Genomic DNA, 19,041 nt, shown 5'->3' on the forward strand with positions numbered 1-19,041 from the left:
CGAACCCGCAACCCGAGCTGCCTTTACGTTGGATAGTAACCGGCAAGCAATAGCAGTAGAGCAAAGATACTGCGAGAGGGGATATATCGACACGAGCTGCTAGCACCGGTCACGGTCAGGCAAAGCAGCAACTCAGTGGCAGTAGTAATTTAAATTAATTTAGTGAGGTGGAAAAACGTTAAAAACAGGGTGTAAAATAGATGATGGCGCGAACACGAGCCACGCACAGCTCAACATGTATTGGTATGGAAATACCCTCATGAATCCGTCGACCCTGCATGTCAGCAGGGGACTGTTCAAGCTGTAGGAGGCTATATAATGGTGTGGGGTGTGTGCAGGTGCAGTAACATTGGACCACTGATATGTTTAGATCCATCTCTGACAGGTGAGACGTACGTTAAGCCCTGTCTGATAACTTACATCCATTCATGTACATTGTGCATTCGAACGGACTTGGTCAATTCCAGCAGAAAAATGCTTCATTCCACAAGTCCAGAGTTGCTACAGTGTAGCTCTAGGAACACACTTCTGGGTTTAAACACCCCCGCTGGCCACCAAACTCGCCATACATGAACATGATTGACGCTATCTTGGATGCCTTGCAGAAGGGATTTCCACTCCCTTCTACTATTATGGGAGAGCCCCTCTGCATTCTTGGTGTCAATTTCCTCCAGCACTACTCCAGACATTAGTCGATTCCATGCCACGGTGTGCTGCGTCACTTCTGCGTGCTCGTGAGGGTGCTACATGATATTTATTAGGTGTACAAGTATCTTTCTCTCTTCAGTGTAAAAGGGTATCGCCAAATGCGTCATGAAATTTCTTGCATTGGAAATTACACATTGTACACAGAATATGATGTGGACAGGCCAGATTCATTACAATATGCACATATGTATTTCTGATTGTACACTTTCCAACGGAAATGTTGATCTCCATGGCACAATAGACTACGTTCAGTGAAATGTAATAGAACGCATTCAGTTGTATGTCGGATGTGGAATTGGGCATATTCTATTCCATTACGTAAGTACTGCGTGATTTTTGGCAACTTGTTTTGTTGTTCTAAGTGCTCCACGTACAAAATTCCAAGATGAATATAATAAATAACTTTGGAGCTAAGTTTTAGGTCTGTTTACGTGTGAAAACGTACTGCATCACTTCGTAGGATACGTGTCGTGTTGTAGCATCCAGCTGAAATTACGTGCCATGCTTTCGTTTGTCATTAATTGATACGCAAAGGATCCGAACGTAATGGCAATGTGAAACACGGAGTTCACAGAAACTTTATAGTAAATTTGTTGGCGACGCTTCAGTCTTTGCATATTGCATCTGTTACTTAAAACCGTGTCGTGAGTTGTCAACTAACCACTACCGCGTAGTGCGAGAATTAATGTGGATACTGAGGTTTAACTAGGTATGCCTCATCCGACTTTCTATGGCTAATTTAAAGGACACATCAACTTCTGACTGTTTATTTAGCCAGATATATTAATGTAAACTGCCTATCGTGTTCCAATTATCTTGGCCCTGCAAGTTTGCTAAGTATTTGTCTACATCAATACATTTCATTAACTATATGAAATTGTACATGAAATACATTGTATACTGGTTACCGTCATACTGTGTTGTTTGGCAGCGTTGAGATATTAACTGAGCAATCAGTATATCATGATAGCCAGAAGAGGAACTTGTGTTCAACACTGGACCCACCAAGGTTCTTTCTTCATTTGACAAGGGGAACTTTATCTGTTTCATTTCGTGAGGGAAAGTGGAAGAAAAGATGCTCACGTTTCAGGTATCGATTTCCAACAGTAACAGCCATAAAAGCGTCCGTCCCAGTTAGGAGATTACGCAGCTGTCTGTTGTACTATGCACTCCAAAAGTAACTGATTATACACTGTGTGATCAAAAGTATCCGGACAAACACCAAAAACATACGTTTTTCATATCAGGTGGATTGTGCTGCCACCTACTGCCAGGTACTCCATATCAGAGACCTCAGTAGTCATTACACATCGAGAGAGAGAGGGAAGAATGGGGCACTCCGCGGAACTCACGGACTTTGAACGAGAACGGGTGGTTGGTGTCACTTCTGTCATACCTCTGTACGCGACATTTCGACACTCCTAAACATCCCTAGGTCAACTGTTTCCGATGTGATAGTGATGTGGAAACGTGAAGGGACACAAAAGCGTACAGGGCGACCTCGTCTGTTGACTGATAGACACCGTCGGCTGTTCAAGAGGGTTGTAATGTGTAATAGGCAGACATCTATGCATTCTGTCACACAACAATTCCAAACTATATCAGGGTCCACTGCAAGTACTATGACAGTTAGGAGGAAGGTGGGAAAACTTGAATTTCATGATCGATGCTCATAAGCCACACATCATGCCGGTAAATGCCAAACGACGCCTCGCTTGGTGTAAGGAGCGTAAAAAGTGGACGATTCAACAGTGGAAAAACGTTGTGTGAAGTGACGAATCACGGTACACAACGTGGCGATCCGATGGCAGGGTGCGGGTATGGCGAATGCCCGGTGAACGTCATCTGGCAGCGTGTGAGGTGAAAACAGTAAAATTCGAGGCGCTGGTGTTATTGTGGTCATATTTTTCATGTTTTGGGTCGCACTACCACGGCACAAGCCTACACTGATGTTTTAAGCACCTTCTTGCTTCCCACTGTTGAACAGTAATTAGGGGATGGCGACTCCAACTTTCAACGCGATCTGGCATCTGTTCATGATGCACGGCCTGTGGTGGAGTGGTTACACGACAATGACCGCTGTAATGAATGGGCCAGCACAGATCCTGATCTGAATCCTACAGAGCACCTTCGGGATGTTTTGGAAAGCCTCATCTCTCCTCAGTGCAGCACTCTGAAGAATTGGCTGTCGTTGCCCAAGAAACCTTCCAGCTCCTGATCGAACGTATGCCTGCGAAAGTGGAAGCTGCCATCAATGCTAAAGGTGGGCCAACACCATACTGAATTCCAGCATTACCGATGGAGGCACCACACACTTGTGACTCATTTTCGGCCAGGTTGCCGGATACTTTTGGTCACATTGTGTATGTGGTAGAGGGTACTTTCCGTCTCTACTTTTTTAAATCGTGAAAGATGCGCGGAAACAATCATTGTTGGTAAGCCTCCACGTGAGCAACACTATTCTACCTTCCCCGGTCAATTCGCGATATAAATTTAAAACGAAGTAAACTACTGATTGAAACTTCTAGGGATGTACACTCGCGAAATATTAACGCAATCCTTTGCCCTGATGCACAATGTATATGGTCTTCCACTGGAATTGGATTAAAATATCAGTGATGCTATCCTTCTCTCTACACGAAACCCGTAACCAACTTGCTTGCCTCCTCATTGGATCATGTCTATTATGAATTATCTTGAAAAAGGAAGTAAAACATTATCATGGTAAGCCACGTAGCCTTTTCTGAATGGTGCAAAGGCTGATCCCTGGCGATGCAATGAGTGCTGCCTATTGCGATATGCAGCTGCTGAGCACTGTCTGCGATAGCCCACCTGCAATTACAACGATTCAGTTCCTTGATCGCCTGGATATGTACGCCTATGGTTGGTGTCAGTGACATACATTGAAGTCAGGATCACACACGCCATTAAGGACATGGTCAGCGTGTTGGCACCACATCACTACGGATCGACGCGACGTGCTTTTACTCCACATACTGATTGAATATGACGGTAATACTTTGTGAAACCTTTTTGCCCACAAAAGTGTACTGTAACGCATCGAAGTATTGTTCTAATTGCCGCGCAATTTTACTCGCACACTGAGATCTACCGGTCATCCATACCGCAGCAGAACAGCGTCTGCAGAAAACTGTAAGACAGCCTCTCTTATGACAGTGGACCTCCCTTGTAGTGTTAATTCTTTCCTGATGCCATTCCGTGTCCCTGTCAGGTCTACCTGGTAAGGATCTTAGGCTGAGTACCAATATTCAGGGTGCCTTCTAGTCAGAATTTTGTAGCTATTCCCTTCGCGGGAGAACTACAGTTCCTGATCATTATTCCTAAGATTTTCTATCTGGAATCTGCTCGATTTGTATTATGTGATCCATTTTAAATCGTACTTTACGCTAACTTACAGTCAAAATTTTGTAGCTACTTCCTTCGTGGGAGAACTACAGTTCCTGAGCATTATTCCTAAGATTTTCTATCTGGAATCTGCTCGATTTGTATTATGTGATCCATTTTAAATCGTTCTTTACTCTAACTTACAGGACAATGTGATTCCTTCCACTGGTAGTTCGGCAGTCGTGTACTCAAACAATAACTGGTCTTCACCGCCTATACGGTTACAATAAGTTCCATTTCTTATGTTGACGGTCAGCTGTCAATTCTTGTACCATACGTCGATCTTCTGCAGATCATGCATATCGCTATAATTCTTTAGTATTTCAACTTTTCATTCGGGGCCTTCGCCTTGAGGTATGGTGATATTCTGGACGTCCTTAATAGATGATAAACACTGTCTATTCACATTAACGTGATCATTTATCAAAAGCTTGATTAACCACTTTTTGCAAAATGGTCTTCTGCGAGATGTGCAGGATGAGATTAATGGGGCTCTGCAAGGGACCGAAAGGGATGTGGAGCCCGACTAGCTCCTGTTTCGTGGCCAGCTACGATAGATTTCCTAAGTTGTGGATGAAAAGATCAATGGAGCCTATAACAATTGTGTAACCCTGTTAGCTGTAATTACTACCTCAGACATTAATTCAGCACAATATGTTCTCAAAGACCTCATGAGATTAAATGGCATCTGACAAGAGTTCAAGTTTGGTTAACACACACACATCACAAGTGCAATAATTTAACACTGCACTAAGATATTTCATGTTCGCTCTACTGTAGAAATGTTCAGATTTCAATAGCAAAAACCGAACTGAAATTAACCTTTTTCTATTATCAAAGATTAAAGTGGGTGCCCTTAAACTGTCCCTTCCCATATAAGCAACTACCCACACACTTCGGAAACAATTTGTGTCACATAAATGCTGAGTTACAACTTCACTCAAAATTGGTTAGTCCTCAGTGCTTCATAACAGTTTAACCTAGCAATATTCGTATTTAGCTTCGGAAATAAATTCAAGGTAAATTATAGTTTCAATTAAGTTTAGCATTAGTAGTGCCTTTTACATTACTTACAACTTCACTCAAAATTGTTTAGTTCTCAGTGCTTCATAACAATTTACGCTAGCAATATTCTTATTTAGCTTCGGAAATAAATTCAAGGTAAAGTATAGTTTCAATTAGGTTTAGCATTAATAGTCCCTTTTCCATTACTAGGTAAGCAAGTGGTTTTAATTATCAACATTTATAATCTTTAGCACTAAACTTTGTCAAAATCAAATTTGTAGCAATTCAAAGCGAAATAAAGCTTCCTAACAAGTTTAAAATACTGTGCTTCACTCTTTATCTATGAAACAAGTGATTTAACTAACAACTTTTATACACTTTAAAAGTGAAACTTAAGGCACATTTAAATAGAAACAAATTTGCATTTCTTCATAAATAGGATAGTCGGTCTTTAGCAATTCTAGGATAGGACCCTGCTTGGTTTCATGAAGAGGACAGTTTCAAAGTTCAAACACAAACTTAGCAATACTTCAATTATTATTGCAAAAGCACACACTTGCACACTGGTTCATACTGGCATACATATTTCTGTTCCAAAGTAGGTGAAGCAGTGGTGCAATAGAGATGGCAAGCACGTGGTGGCAATCAGGTCTCCTTCTGGCGGTTTTAAGCTCACTTTAATTCTTCGCCGGTCGGAGTGGCCGAGAGGTTCTATGCGCTACAGTCTGGAACCGCGTGATCGCTACGGTCGCAGGTTCGAATCCTGCCTCGGGCATGGATGTGTGTGATGTCCTTAGGTTACTTAGGTTTAAGTAGTTCTAAGTTCTAGGGGACTGAAAACCTCAGCAGTTAAGTCCTATAGTGCTCAGAGCCATTTGAAACAATTTTTTAAATTCTTCTTGGCGCCGTATTCATCAGCTTTAGAGCCTTCCCAAATTCGAGAGCACCATTTTACACCCAGAACCACATCCGAGGCCATTCCATCGTAGATTTTGTTTCAGCATGCCCCATTTGTCACCTGCGGTCTTGACTCTGAGACTGCTGGCCTCAGACTGACTAACGTGCTCTCTCTCTTGCCGCCTAAACTGACCGCCACTTCCTCCTTTCCTCGCGCTCCAAGCCCCTTCCATAGTGGAGGTTGTTCCCTACATCTATTCTATTTCACAATAAAAGATCCATCAGTATGGATCAGTTCTACATAAATTTTGTTCTCGCAAACAGACTTATTTAATAATGTTTCGCTACTTTAGCACACTGGTAAGTTAAAACAAAATATGTATCACAATTTTTCATTCCCCTCCAACAATTCAAAGAACTTAATGCATAAAGAATAAACACTACATAGTTATATACAAATAATAAGCCGTACTAACCACTTATAGTCGATAATAGTGTTACACATGCCCATTTTTTCTTTCAGGTTTCCCAGCAGGGATATATTAATGAAGCATCAACAACACCTAAGTGGTGTGGAGCAGTCAAAACAATTAATCCACCCAACCACAGTTGGGTATTAAAAAATTGTCACAAAATACAATAAGTACACTAAGGAACAATACATTTTACACCCATCACTTTCAGAACAAGTAATTACATCAATACTCATTACCCAATGCACATATACTAACCCATTCTCATTATATAAATCAACAAGTAAAGAAAAATTTTTGCGACTCCAAGATTTTTATGTAGTATTGATTTTGAGTTCTCCTGGAATATTTCTATACCAATACCACATGCACTACTATCGGTAATCACATGGAATGGTTCACTCAAAACTGGGTGATGTAAAATGTGCTTTCTAATTAATTCTTTCTTCAAATCCTCAAAATCTACTTGATAATCTGATTACCAAAATACATGCATTATTTTTCTTTAACAAACCATTTAAATGAGGGCTGTTAAATGCTTACCCCTTCACAAATTTGCTATAAGATCCACAAAGACAGAGAAATGCATTCGACTGCTTTCAGTTCTTAGGTGGTGGACATTTTACAATTGTGTTCAACTTTTCTGGGTCCTTTCCAATCCTAGACTTAGTTATAATATGCCCTACAAACTTTATCTCTTGTTTTATCAATTCGTACTTTTTCAATTTCTGTCACTCCACCTGCTGAAGAGCAGCAAGGGTTTTCTTCAATAATTCACAATGTTCTTTCCAATCCTTGGTGGCGATTAATAAATCGTCCACATAGTTTTTCAGCCTAGCACATAGTTCTCTTCCTAACACAGAATTGAATGATCTGATGAGAACAGAAACAGAAGTGTTTTGGCAAATGGCAAAACTTTATACTGTTAACATTTTCCTGCAACCAGAAAAGCAGTATATTTTCGGGATTCCTTGTGTAGTGGGATTTGCCAATATCCTGCAGTAAGGAACTAAGGTAGTCAAATATTTTACATTATGGTATTTCTGTAGCAGGTCATCCAAGTTTTCCGGTCTTTCTACCTCTCATTTCACAATTTTATTCAGGGTTCGTGCACCAATTGCAACTCTAACGACACGGACCTCCTAGTTTACAGTAATAAGCGGGCTGTTATAGTTACTATTTCCGTCTGTGCTGCTTCTCTGTTTGCTAGCGGCACTGGGTAAGATTTTGACGAAAAATGGTTCGTGTTCTATTGCATCAAGGTGGAATTCAAATTTCTTTACCATACGTGGTTTATCAGAGAACACTCCCTGCTTAACAGTCAAAGTGCTAAACAAATCAGTTTTCTTGTTCTGACGTATGTTCTTGAATGTGGTCAACAACTTCCTCAAACGTTTCTGTCTTTATGTCACTAGTCATTAAGTTCTTCACAAGATAAATTTCATATAGGTTGGTCAAACCATCATTTCCCGGATCCAGTCCTAGCACTATTAATTCAACGTTAGCGTCACATAAAGTTCCGTTTTCTGTAAGCTTAATTTCCAAATTACCTGATTCCCTATCACTTTTGACAATTTCTTTCTCATCATCTAAAAATACCTTTTCTTTATCTAACCAATCGGTACTCAGGATCATTTCAGCACTTAACTCAGGTATTACTAAGAAATCATACTCAAATTTTTGCCCTTTAATTTCTAAATCTATTAGTACCTGTTTACGGATGAGCTTATTGGACTTGCGATTTGTTCCAATAATTTTTACCGCAGTCACATACATCATAACTAATCCCGGTTTACTCGCGATTTGCTCGAAGAAAGATTTTGATATAGCACTAAATTGTAACCCAGTATCCAAAAGTACTTGTAATTAAATATCAAACATTTTGACTGGAGTAATGGTGTGTTTATTTACTCTACGTTCTGTATTTTCCTGTCCTTCCCATAACAAATGCTGTTGATCGTTCCAAGAAATGTTATGTTATCAACTGAAAATTCCAGGATGTCTAGGGGCTTTTTCGGTCTTTTGATTTCTCTTTCTTTTGCAGATTTTGGTAACTTCTGCCCGCTACCGTATCGTCAGGTGATTTTTTCGGTTTTGAAATTTCACAATCTTTCACGACAGTAATCAATTACTGCCCCAGCATCGTATTATCTGGAGGCCCTTTCTTTTTCGATTTAGTTCCTTCTGACACGCTTTGTTTCGAAAAAACTTCATTAGTTCTTTCATATTCATTTTCAGTATTGATCCTTTTGCTCTACTTCTGTATATTCTTCCGCAGACCTACCACTGAGTTCTTCCTTACTATCTGACTCAATCATGAGTGCAACTTTAAGACAACGCACAAAATCATCGGTTCATTATTTTCAAATTAAATGGTTCAAATGGCTCTGAGCACTATGCGACTTAACTTCTGAGGTCATCAGTCGCCTAGAACTTAGAACTAATTAAACCTAACTAACCCAAGGTTATTACACACATCCATGCGCGAGGCAGGATTCGAACCTGCGACCGTAGCGGTCACGCTGTTCCAGACTGAAGCGCCTAGAACCGCACGACCACACTGGCCGGCTCATTATTTTCGTTTTCTTATCCATTTCTATATGCTACACTTGATCTACTGTTACAGGCTCTTCTTCAACATTACTTCGAATTATGTCGACTTTCGCTTTGTACTTAATGTAATCCTCATGCACTTCAGTTGTTCGCATGTTATAGTCAGACTCAACGTCACTCTCCCTATCGCTGACAATTGTTTGCCCAAGATTGTAGTCAGTCATGACATCATTTATACTGTTCAGGATTGCATCCTCCACATATTTCTACTTATACTGGCCATTTTACTATCTTTTCAATCTCTTTCCCTAATAGTGGCGGCTCTAGTATGAGTCGTGTGGCTCGATCAGCGATATCACACTGGCGGTATGTGTCATTTTTCCGGTGTTGTGCACAGAGTGCACGGTGGCGCTACCTACCGGGCAAATCGGGGAGCGAAGTGAAGCTCTACGAAGTAGCTCTGGGATGAGTAGCAGTAACATTATTTGGGAAGTCTGGCGGACAACACCGGCGCCGTGCAAGGCAGCAGGAAGAGCACATTAAAACGGGCTCTTTACTCGGGTGACGGCGCCATAGCAAATATCCCCAGTGTGGAAGTAGTCACGTGCATGTGAAGCCGTTTGTGTATTTCGCTTCTTGCATGTATCCTGGCACCGGGATATGCGGCAGCTAGCTTCGTCGGACAAGCAAAAGGCTAATGGTCTTGCTTGTGCTGTAAATTGTGACCGGATTCGACTACTAGGTTCAGTGCTGTTGACTTCATCATCTTGGTTGGCCGTTGCTACTCGTACTGTGTCTGTTCCCTAATGTCTGAGTTTGACTTGCTTAGTACGGAAGCTTCTAGTGAGAGCTTTATGTGATATGATGATCAACATTTGCTAGGGCTTTGTGTACTGATAAATTCTGCTTGTAGGTTGCTACTGTCAGTGTTAACTGCCACTGAAAACGGTTTTGCTGGTCCTTGTCTAAGTGCTCCTGGGTAATGTATTTATATCACACGACGGAGTTAAGCTAGCCAGTTGCTATAGATATACATGGATAAAATTTTGCTGGATATACTTTTGCTGTGAATTGCAATAACTCTCTGGAGTGATAGTGTGTCTGAGAGACACGTTTCTAATTCTAAATAAGTAGTTTCATAAATTCTTACAAGTTACTAAGAGGCCAGTTGTTACTGTGTGTTTAAATAGTTTGAAACTGATTCTATGAATGAAAGTACAAGAATTCCTTTAGTGACAGTATGTGGATTCGGTAACTAATTGTTTTAATCACAGATTGAAGTGTATGGCTATTTGCTGTTTGTCGCCTTGTTTGGCGTCATGTGTCCTTGGGGGGGGGGGGGGGGGGGGAGGGAGCGGAGTGGTGCTATCTCGATATGCTGTTAGCCTGCACACTAGTTACTTGCATTTAATTTAATTTCATCGGAACTTCTGCTGTTTATCTCGGTAGCGGGTGCGAGGTCCTGTGTTGCATCCTGCTTGTGCTTTTGTGTATTTTCCGCTCGCTTTGCCCACCCGTTCCAGCTGGCTGTGTATGGTGTATCTAGTATGCTCGCGGCTTAATGTATAATTGGACTTACGCACATAAGATAATAGATTTGTACTACTTAGCTGATGTTTATTAATAGGTTCATTGAATCGTGCTGTAATGAATTATTGTGTTTCTAGTTACTTAAGGCAGATGTCAGTCTGTTGTAAATACCCACTAGTTCGGAGATTTTTCGTTACTATTCGTGACCGTTGCTGCTCCGGTTGGGAGGTCGATGCCGAGCCTGTATTGGAAACAGCTGAGTGGCAGGCGTCCGTTTCTGGTCGTAGTTTGTTGAATTCCACGATATTGCTTGGTCACATGCATTTTATATTTTAAATCCTACATTGTAGATTCCTGCCATTAAAGTGAAATGATTGTGTGCCATGGTATTGGGTTTGTTGTTGCCTGTACTCTGAACTACTTTGGTAATACCAATCACTGCAGTAACGAAAGACCACACTTCCTCATTAGATTTTAGTAAATTGTTTTTTCAGGTTAATCACAGTTTTCGAGTAAATAATTTTAACTCAATTCACTAAATGTGTAACAGGTTATAAGTGCCATGCTTTGTGAATGTTTCTATTTTGAAGTAACTTGCTCTCACCTAAATGGTAATTTTAAAAATGTGTTGACGGTTTTATTTGTTATTTGTGTTGTTTAAATGTGCCAAACAAATGTACAGTGCAACTGCCGATGGAGATTCCCTGATGTATGTTTTGTTCCTGTCCTACCACCCCACAGCCTATTGTGCTGAGCTTGTGTCGTTGTGTAAAAGTTGATTTCCATACTGTGGTGACACCTCATTGGTAGCAGAGCGTGATTGTTTCTGGGTCCCTGGGTCAGGCATCACCATCCATTGTTGTATCAGGTGATAAATTAGGTTATTCTTCTTAACTTGTGTTTTTTGTGTGAGCAATCTCTGTTGGCTATATTATGATATAGGACGACGACGCCAGTCACCCAGAGCCCCCGGGGTGTCCGGGACTGAGCCAATTGAGAACAGAGCAGCCAGTTTATGAGCTTAAGATATGTGGGGCGCCGACTGATGGGACGGCGACAGATCTGAGAGCGCGTTTGGGGGCCGTTTTGGACCGTCCTGTATGCCTCGCTGGGGAAGGCATTGGTGAGGTAGGTTCGGTGTTGTCCATGTGTGCTGTGTCGTTTCCAGTGTGCGAGAGATTCTCGAGTTTATGAGGGATAGTAATCCTTCCCGTAGACAGATTAGCCGGGTTCAATCCCAGCTCATTCACTGGGTTAATAGATTGGGAGAACAGTTGAAGGTTAACACTGAACAGAAGGCCAATATTGGTGAGTTACAGCAGAGAGCTATGGCATTGCAGTTCTATCTTAATGCAGTAGGGTTGCTGGGGGAAGACAGTGTAGCATGAGGTACATTGGTACAAGACCCAATTAATGAATCAGTGCTGACAGGGAAATTAATGGAAGAGTGGCAGCCATTGTTCGTGCCATTTGCTAAGTTACCCAACCCTATACTTCTTTTAATCCAGGGATTGAGCGTTCTGGTGGTAGAAGAGTTGCCGCATGTTGTCGAGGTTCTGCGGTTATTGGTACATTTGGAAATGTACGCCGATGCAGTATTTGTTGACCACCGAGTTATTCAACTGATTTATCAGTTGGCGAAGGGGTTATTGAGCATTATTATTAGTGCAATATTGAGAATTAAGGGGAGCCTTTCCGATTTGCGGCGGAAGATCATTGAACGTAAATTCACTACCCGCATTAAACATGATTTGGCAGGCCAATATTTTTATCGTGTCCAGCGTCAGACCGAGACCTTCGAACAGTATATTGATGAAATTCGTGTTGTCATTACAACGCTGGACTTAAATGTAACTGAGAGGGAGCCTGTAGAGAGTTTATTGCAGGGCGTCAGACCGGACGACAGGTCGTGAGTTATGTTTTCCCCTAAGCTAACGACCTTCAGTGAACTTAAGACTTTGGTTTATCGGATCTAGGGGTTCCATTTTGCTGATAGTAAGAGCCAGGGTGCGAGAGACGGATCCTATAACTACCTGGGTGCAACCTTATCGTATTGAAGAAAAGATAAATATAATTCTGGGATGGCAGCAGTGCTGCTCCAGGCGGATTAAGGTGAACGTCGTCCGATAGCATACGCATCCAGGACACTCTCGCCTGCCGAGTTAAAATATTCTGTGTAGAATGGGAAGCGTTGACAGTCCTCTTCCCTTTACAAAGGTTTTGTTTCTACCTAGAACACAGACATTTTGACTTGGAGATCGACAACCAGGCATTAAGCTGGGAACTGGCCCGCCCCAAGAAAACCGGACGTATCGCCCGGATGGCAGTCCGCATATCTGCCTTCAGAGTCAACTTTAAGCATATAAGTGGAACGGAAAATTCTATAGCGGAAGCGCTGAGTCGGATGTTTGAGGAGGGACAGGAAGGAGACCAGGATACTACTGGCGTACGGAATGAATGTTTGGCTATGGGTGTTGTAACTGAAGTTCCGGAGTTGTTTGGCAGTTTGAGAGAAAAGCAAGGCATGTATCCTACCTTGAGTCCCATAAAACAGCAGCTCCTAGAAGGGAAGCAGGTGCTGGGCTATACCATAGAAAAGGGCATTGTATGCTACCAAACTAAGAGGACGGAAGGGTTAAGATTTGTCTGCTGAGTGAACTAGACCCGGCGATTTTCCTTTATTTCCATAATTCTGTGGTGGGAGGCCATTTGGGAGTCGCCAAGATAATTGCCAAGATTCGGGAGCATCTAACCTGGGCGACATTGTACAAGGACATTCGAAGATTAGTAGAGCAATGCCACGTCTGTAAGGAGTCCAAGCCCAACTCCGTTGCGAGGAGAGGGTTGCTGCAATCTACCAGGGAGAATACACCAATGTACAAGGTGTTCATTGATTGCATTGGACCAGTACCGAGAACACGGATTTGCAATAGATATACAGGGTGAGTCACCTAACATTACCGCTGGATATATTTCGTAAACCACATCAAATGCTGACGAATCGATTCCACAGACCGAACGTGAGGAGAGTGGCTAGTGTAATTGGTTAATACAAACCATACAAAAATGCACGGAAGTATGTTTTTTAACACAAACCTACGTTTATTTAAATGGAACCCCGTTAGTTTTGTTAGCACATCTGAACATATAAACAAATACGTAATCGGTGCCGTTTGTTGCATTGTAAAATGTTAATTACCACCGGAGATATTGTAACCTAAAGTTGACGATTCAGTACCACTGCACTGTTCGATCGTGTGTATCGGAGAGCACCGAATTACGTAGGGATCCAAAGGGAACGGTGATGGACCTTAGGTACTGAAGGGACTGGAACAGCAAATTGTCGTTTGGCAAATATTCGGCATGATGTGTGACTTATGAGCAGCCATTCGACCATGAAATATAAGTTTTCCCAACACCCGCCTAACTGTCATACTACTTAGTGGATCCTGTTGTAGTTTGAATTCCTGTGTGTTGGACTGGACAGATGTCTGCCTCTTACACATTACAACCCTCTTGAACAGTCGACGGTCTCTGTCAGTCAACAGACGAGGTCGGCCTGTACGCTTTTGTGCTGTACGTGTCCCTTCACGTTTCCACATGCTTTCTCATCGGAAACAGTTGACACCCAGTCACCCGACAATGTTCAAAGTACGTGAGTTAGGCGGAGCGCCCCATTCTTCTCTCTATCTCGATGTCTAATGACTACTGAGGTCTGGAGTACCTGGCAGTAGGTGGCAGCACAATGCACCTAATATGAAAAACGTATTTTTTTGCTGTGTGTTCAAATGGCTCTGAGTAGTATGGGACTTAACATCTGACGTCATCAGTCTCCTAGAACTTAGAACTACTTAAACCTAAATAACCTAAGGACATCACATACATCCATGTCCACGACAGGATTCGAACCAGCGACCCTAGCGGTCGCGCTGTTCCGGACTGAGAGCCGAGAACCGCTCGGCCATTGCGGCCGGCTTTCGTGTGTGTCCCGATACTTCTGATCACACGGTGTATAATCAGTTGGCCGTGTAGTGCATAGTACAAAAGACCGCTGCGTGACTCCTAACTGGGACGGACGCTTTTATGGCTGTTACTGTTGGAATTCGATACCTGAAACCTGAGCTTCTTCTCTTCCACTTTCCCTCACGAAATGAAACAGGTAAAGTTCCTCTTGTCAAACCAACAAAGATCCTTGGTGGGTGTGGTGTTGAACACAAGTTCCTCCTCTGGCTATGATGATATTGCTCAGTTAATATCTCAGCTCTGCCAAACAACATAGTATGACGTTAACCAGTATACATTATATTTCATGCACAATTTCATATAGTTTATGAAATGTAGTGATGGAGACAAATACTTAGCAAACTTGCTGGGCCAAGACAATTAGAACATGATAGGCAGTTTACATTAATGTTGTTGTTGTGGTCTTCAGTCCTGAGACTGGTTTGATGCAGCTCTCCATGCATACAGTAAAGCTGCATGCCCTCGAGAAAAATTATAGCTGTAGTTTCCCCTTGCTTTCAGCCGTTCGCAGTACCAGAACAGCAAGGCCATTTTGGTTTGTGTTACAAGGCCAGATCAGTCAATCATCCAGACTGTTGCCCCTGGAACTACTGAAAAGGCTGCTGCCCCTCTTCAGGAACCACACGTTTGTCTGGCCTCTCAACAGATACCCCTCCGTTGTGGTTGCACCTACGGTACGGCTATCTGTATCGTTGAGGCACGCAAGCCTCCCCACCAACGGCAAGGTCCATGGTTGATTGGGGGGGGGGGGGTCCGGTTTACATTCATGGTTCTTGGGGGGGTTAGGTGTACATAAATTTATCTGGCTAAATAAAAAGTCAGAAGTGGATGTGCCCTTTAAATTACGCATAGAAAGACAGATGAGGCATATCTAGTTGGACCTCAGTATCCACATTAATTCTCGCACTACGCGGTAGTGGTTAGTTCACAACTCAAAAAACGCTTTCAAGTAACAGATGCCCTATGCAAAGACTGAAGCGCCGCCAACAAATTTACTATAAAGAATCTGTGAACGTCGCGTTTTACATTGCCATTACGTTCGGATCCTATGTGTATCAATTACTGACAAACGATAGAATGGCACGTAATTTCACCTGGGGCTACAACGCGACGCGTACCCTACGAAGTGATGCAGTACGTTTTCACTCTTAAACAGCCCTAAAATGTAGCTCCAAAGTTATTTCTTCGATTAATTTTAGAATTTTTTACTTGGAGCACTTAGAAGAACAAAACGCGTTGCCACAAATCACGCAGTACTTACGTAATGGAATAGAATATGCCCAAACCCATATCCGACATCCAACTGAATGAGTTCTATTACATTTCACTGAACGTAGCCTATTGTGCCATAGAGATCAACAGTTCCGTTGGTAAGTGTACAATCAGAAATACATATATGTATATTGTAATGAAACTGGCCTGACCACATCATATTCTGTGTACAAAGTGTAATTTCCGATACAAGAAATTTCATCACTCATTTGGCGATACCCTTTCACACTGAAGAGAGATAGAAACTTGTACACCTCCTTAATATCATGTAGCACCCTCACGATCACGCAGAATTTCCGCAACACAACGTGACATTGGCTCGACTGATGTCTGGATTATGCTGGAGAGAATTGACACGAAGAAATCAGCCGGGTTCTCCCGTAAGAGTACAAGGGAGTGGAAATCTCTTCTAAACAATACGTTTCAAGGCATCCAAGGTATCAGCAATCATGTTCATGTATGGGGAGTTTGGTGGCCAGTGGTAGTGTTTAAACCCAGAAGAGTGTTCCTGGAGTCACTATGTAGCATTTCTGGACGTGTGGAATATCGCATTTTCCTGCTGGAATTGACCAAGTCCGTCGGGATTCACAATGGACACGAATGGATGCAGGTTACCAGACAGGATGTTTACGTGCGTGTCAACAGTAAGAGATGGATCTAAACATATCAGGGGTCCCATGTCAATGCACCTCCACACACCCCACACCATTATATACCCTCTAACAGCTTGAACAGTCCCTTGCTGACATGCAGGGTCGACGGATTCATAAGGTTGTCTCCATACCAATACATGCCCGTCCGCTCGATACGATATAAAACGCGACTCGTACGACCTGGCGACGTGTTTCCAGTGATCAGCAGTCCAGTCGGCCCTAGTGGCCCAGCGGTTCTAGTCTCTACAGATTGGAACCGCGCGACCGCTACAGTCGCAGGTTTGAATCCTGCCTCGGGCATGGATGTGTGTGATGTCCTTAGGTTAGTTAGGTTTAAGTAGTTCTAAGTTCTAGGGGACTGATGACCTCAGAAGTTAAGTCCCATAGTGCTCAGAGCCATTTGAACCATTTTTTAAGATGAGAAACACAGAAGTCGATATCCTCGGTGTAGAAAAGCAGTTTAACTCAGTTAATAAAGGGAAGGGCTCCGGTCCAGATTGTATACCAGTCAGGATCCTTTCATAGTATATTGATACAATAGCTCCATATTTAGCAACTACCTACAACCGCTCGCTCATAGAAAGATACATACATAAAGACTGAAAGATGACTCAAGTCACACTAATACCCAAAAAGGGAAATATTAGTATTTCAATGAATTACAGGCCTATATCACTAAATTCGATTTGCAGGAGGATTGTGTTCGGAAATTATGAATTACCTACAAGAATAGGATTTATTGACATAGCACGGATTCAGAAAATATCGTTCTTGTGAAACACAACTATCTCTTTATATTCATAATATAATGAGTGTTATCGTCATGGTATGCCAGTGGATTCCAAATTTTTATATTTCCGAAGGCTTTCAACATCGATCCTCACAAGCGTCTTATAACCAAACTGCGTGGCTATGGAATATCGCCTCTGTTGTGCGGCTGGATTCGTGATTTCCTGTGAGAAGAGTCACAGTTCGTAGTAATAGATGGAAAGTCATCCAGTGAAACAGAAGTAATATAAGGTGTTCCCCAAGGAAGTGTTATAGGCACTCTATTGTTTCTGATATATGTAAACGACGTAGGAGACAATTTGATTGGCCTTCTTATTTTTGTTTGCAGATGATGCTGTTATTTATCGTCTTGTAAAGGCATTAAATGACCAAAACGAATTCCAAGATATCTTTAGGGTTCAAAAAGTGGGAATAGACCCGGAATAAAGAGAAGTGTAAAGTTATTCACGTGAGTACTAAAAGAAATCCCCTAAATTTCGATCATGCCATAAGTGAAAGCTGTGAAGTCAATCATATACATAGGGGTTACAATTACAAATAACCAAAATGGGAACGATCACATAGTCAATGTTATGGGTAGAGCAAACCAAAGACTGCGATTGATTGGCAGAACACTTACAAGGTGCAACAGGTCTACTAAAGAAACTGCTTACACCACGCTCTATCCTGGAACATTGCGTGCGGTGTGGGATCCGCTTCAGGTGGAACTTCCGGATGAGATTTGTCGTTTTGTGTTGTAGCGAAATATGGGAGATAGTAGCTCAGACACGATACGTGAATTGGTGTGGCAATTATTAAAACAAAGGCGTTTCTCGTTGTGGCGGGGTCTTCTCAAGAAAACTCAGTCACCAGTTTTCTCCTGCGATTGCGAATACATTCCGTTCTTACCCACCTACGTAAGGAGAAATGATCATCACGATGAAATAGGAGGAATCTGGGCTCACACAGAAAAGAGTAAGTGCTCGTTTCTCCGGCGCTCCGTTCGAGAATGGAATGGTAGAGAAACAGCTTGAATTTGGTTCATTGATCCCTTTGCCAGGCACGTTATTGTGAATAGCAGAGTAATCACGTATATTTTGATGTAGATGTATTTTACAGTACATTACATGTGTTCGGTTTACCTTGCTGCGCCGTGAATATAATATTTGCTTTGTATGAGGTACAAAATTAGAGTTTTATCACGCCTTGTCTAATCGGATAGAAACAGAAAGTTAATTATTAAGAAACAAATGTTCAATCACACACCTTTTCGTAGAAAGACTGGTACTGGATTATAGTTTTCTTTCTTATTCCGTAGATTGTTAAGTAATGTTTAAGTGCATGAGTAGATACATTATTGGTTGTGATAGACTGAATAGGAAAACCTGATGTAAGAGTAGCATACCAAAAAGTGAGAGGTCTCATGTTCGAGTTCATGTATCCGTACAATATGTATAGGGAAACTTTCGAGGTTGCCACGGTGGCATATAAAATCAACTCTGGAGACTTACCCTTACACACCACTAATGATTACACGACGTTACTTGAGAACCTGATACAACACGTTAGAAACGTAGTGAGCGATAACTGAGGCATGAACTGCAATAAGCTTGTGAGCCGGCCTTACACCTGCGTTAAAACGAAATTTTTCTCCGTCGTTTTTCATTTTTGTAACTATAACATTTTCCTTATCAGCGTACATTTAGAATCGAATATGTCAGTTACCTCCTTCTTTCACATTAATTTCCTATCCT

This window comes from Schistocerca piceifrons, chromosome 3 (genome assembly GCF_021461385.2).
Source record: "Schistocerca piceifrons isolate TAMUIC-IGC-003096 chromosome 3, iqSchPice1.1, whole genome shotgun sequence".
Classification (NCBI taxonomy): Eukaryota; Metazoa; Arthropoda; class Insecta; order Orthoptera; family Acrididae; genus Schistocerca; species Schistocerca piceifrons.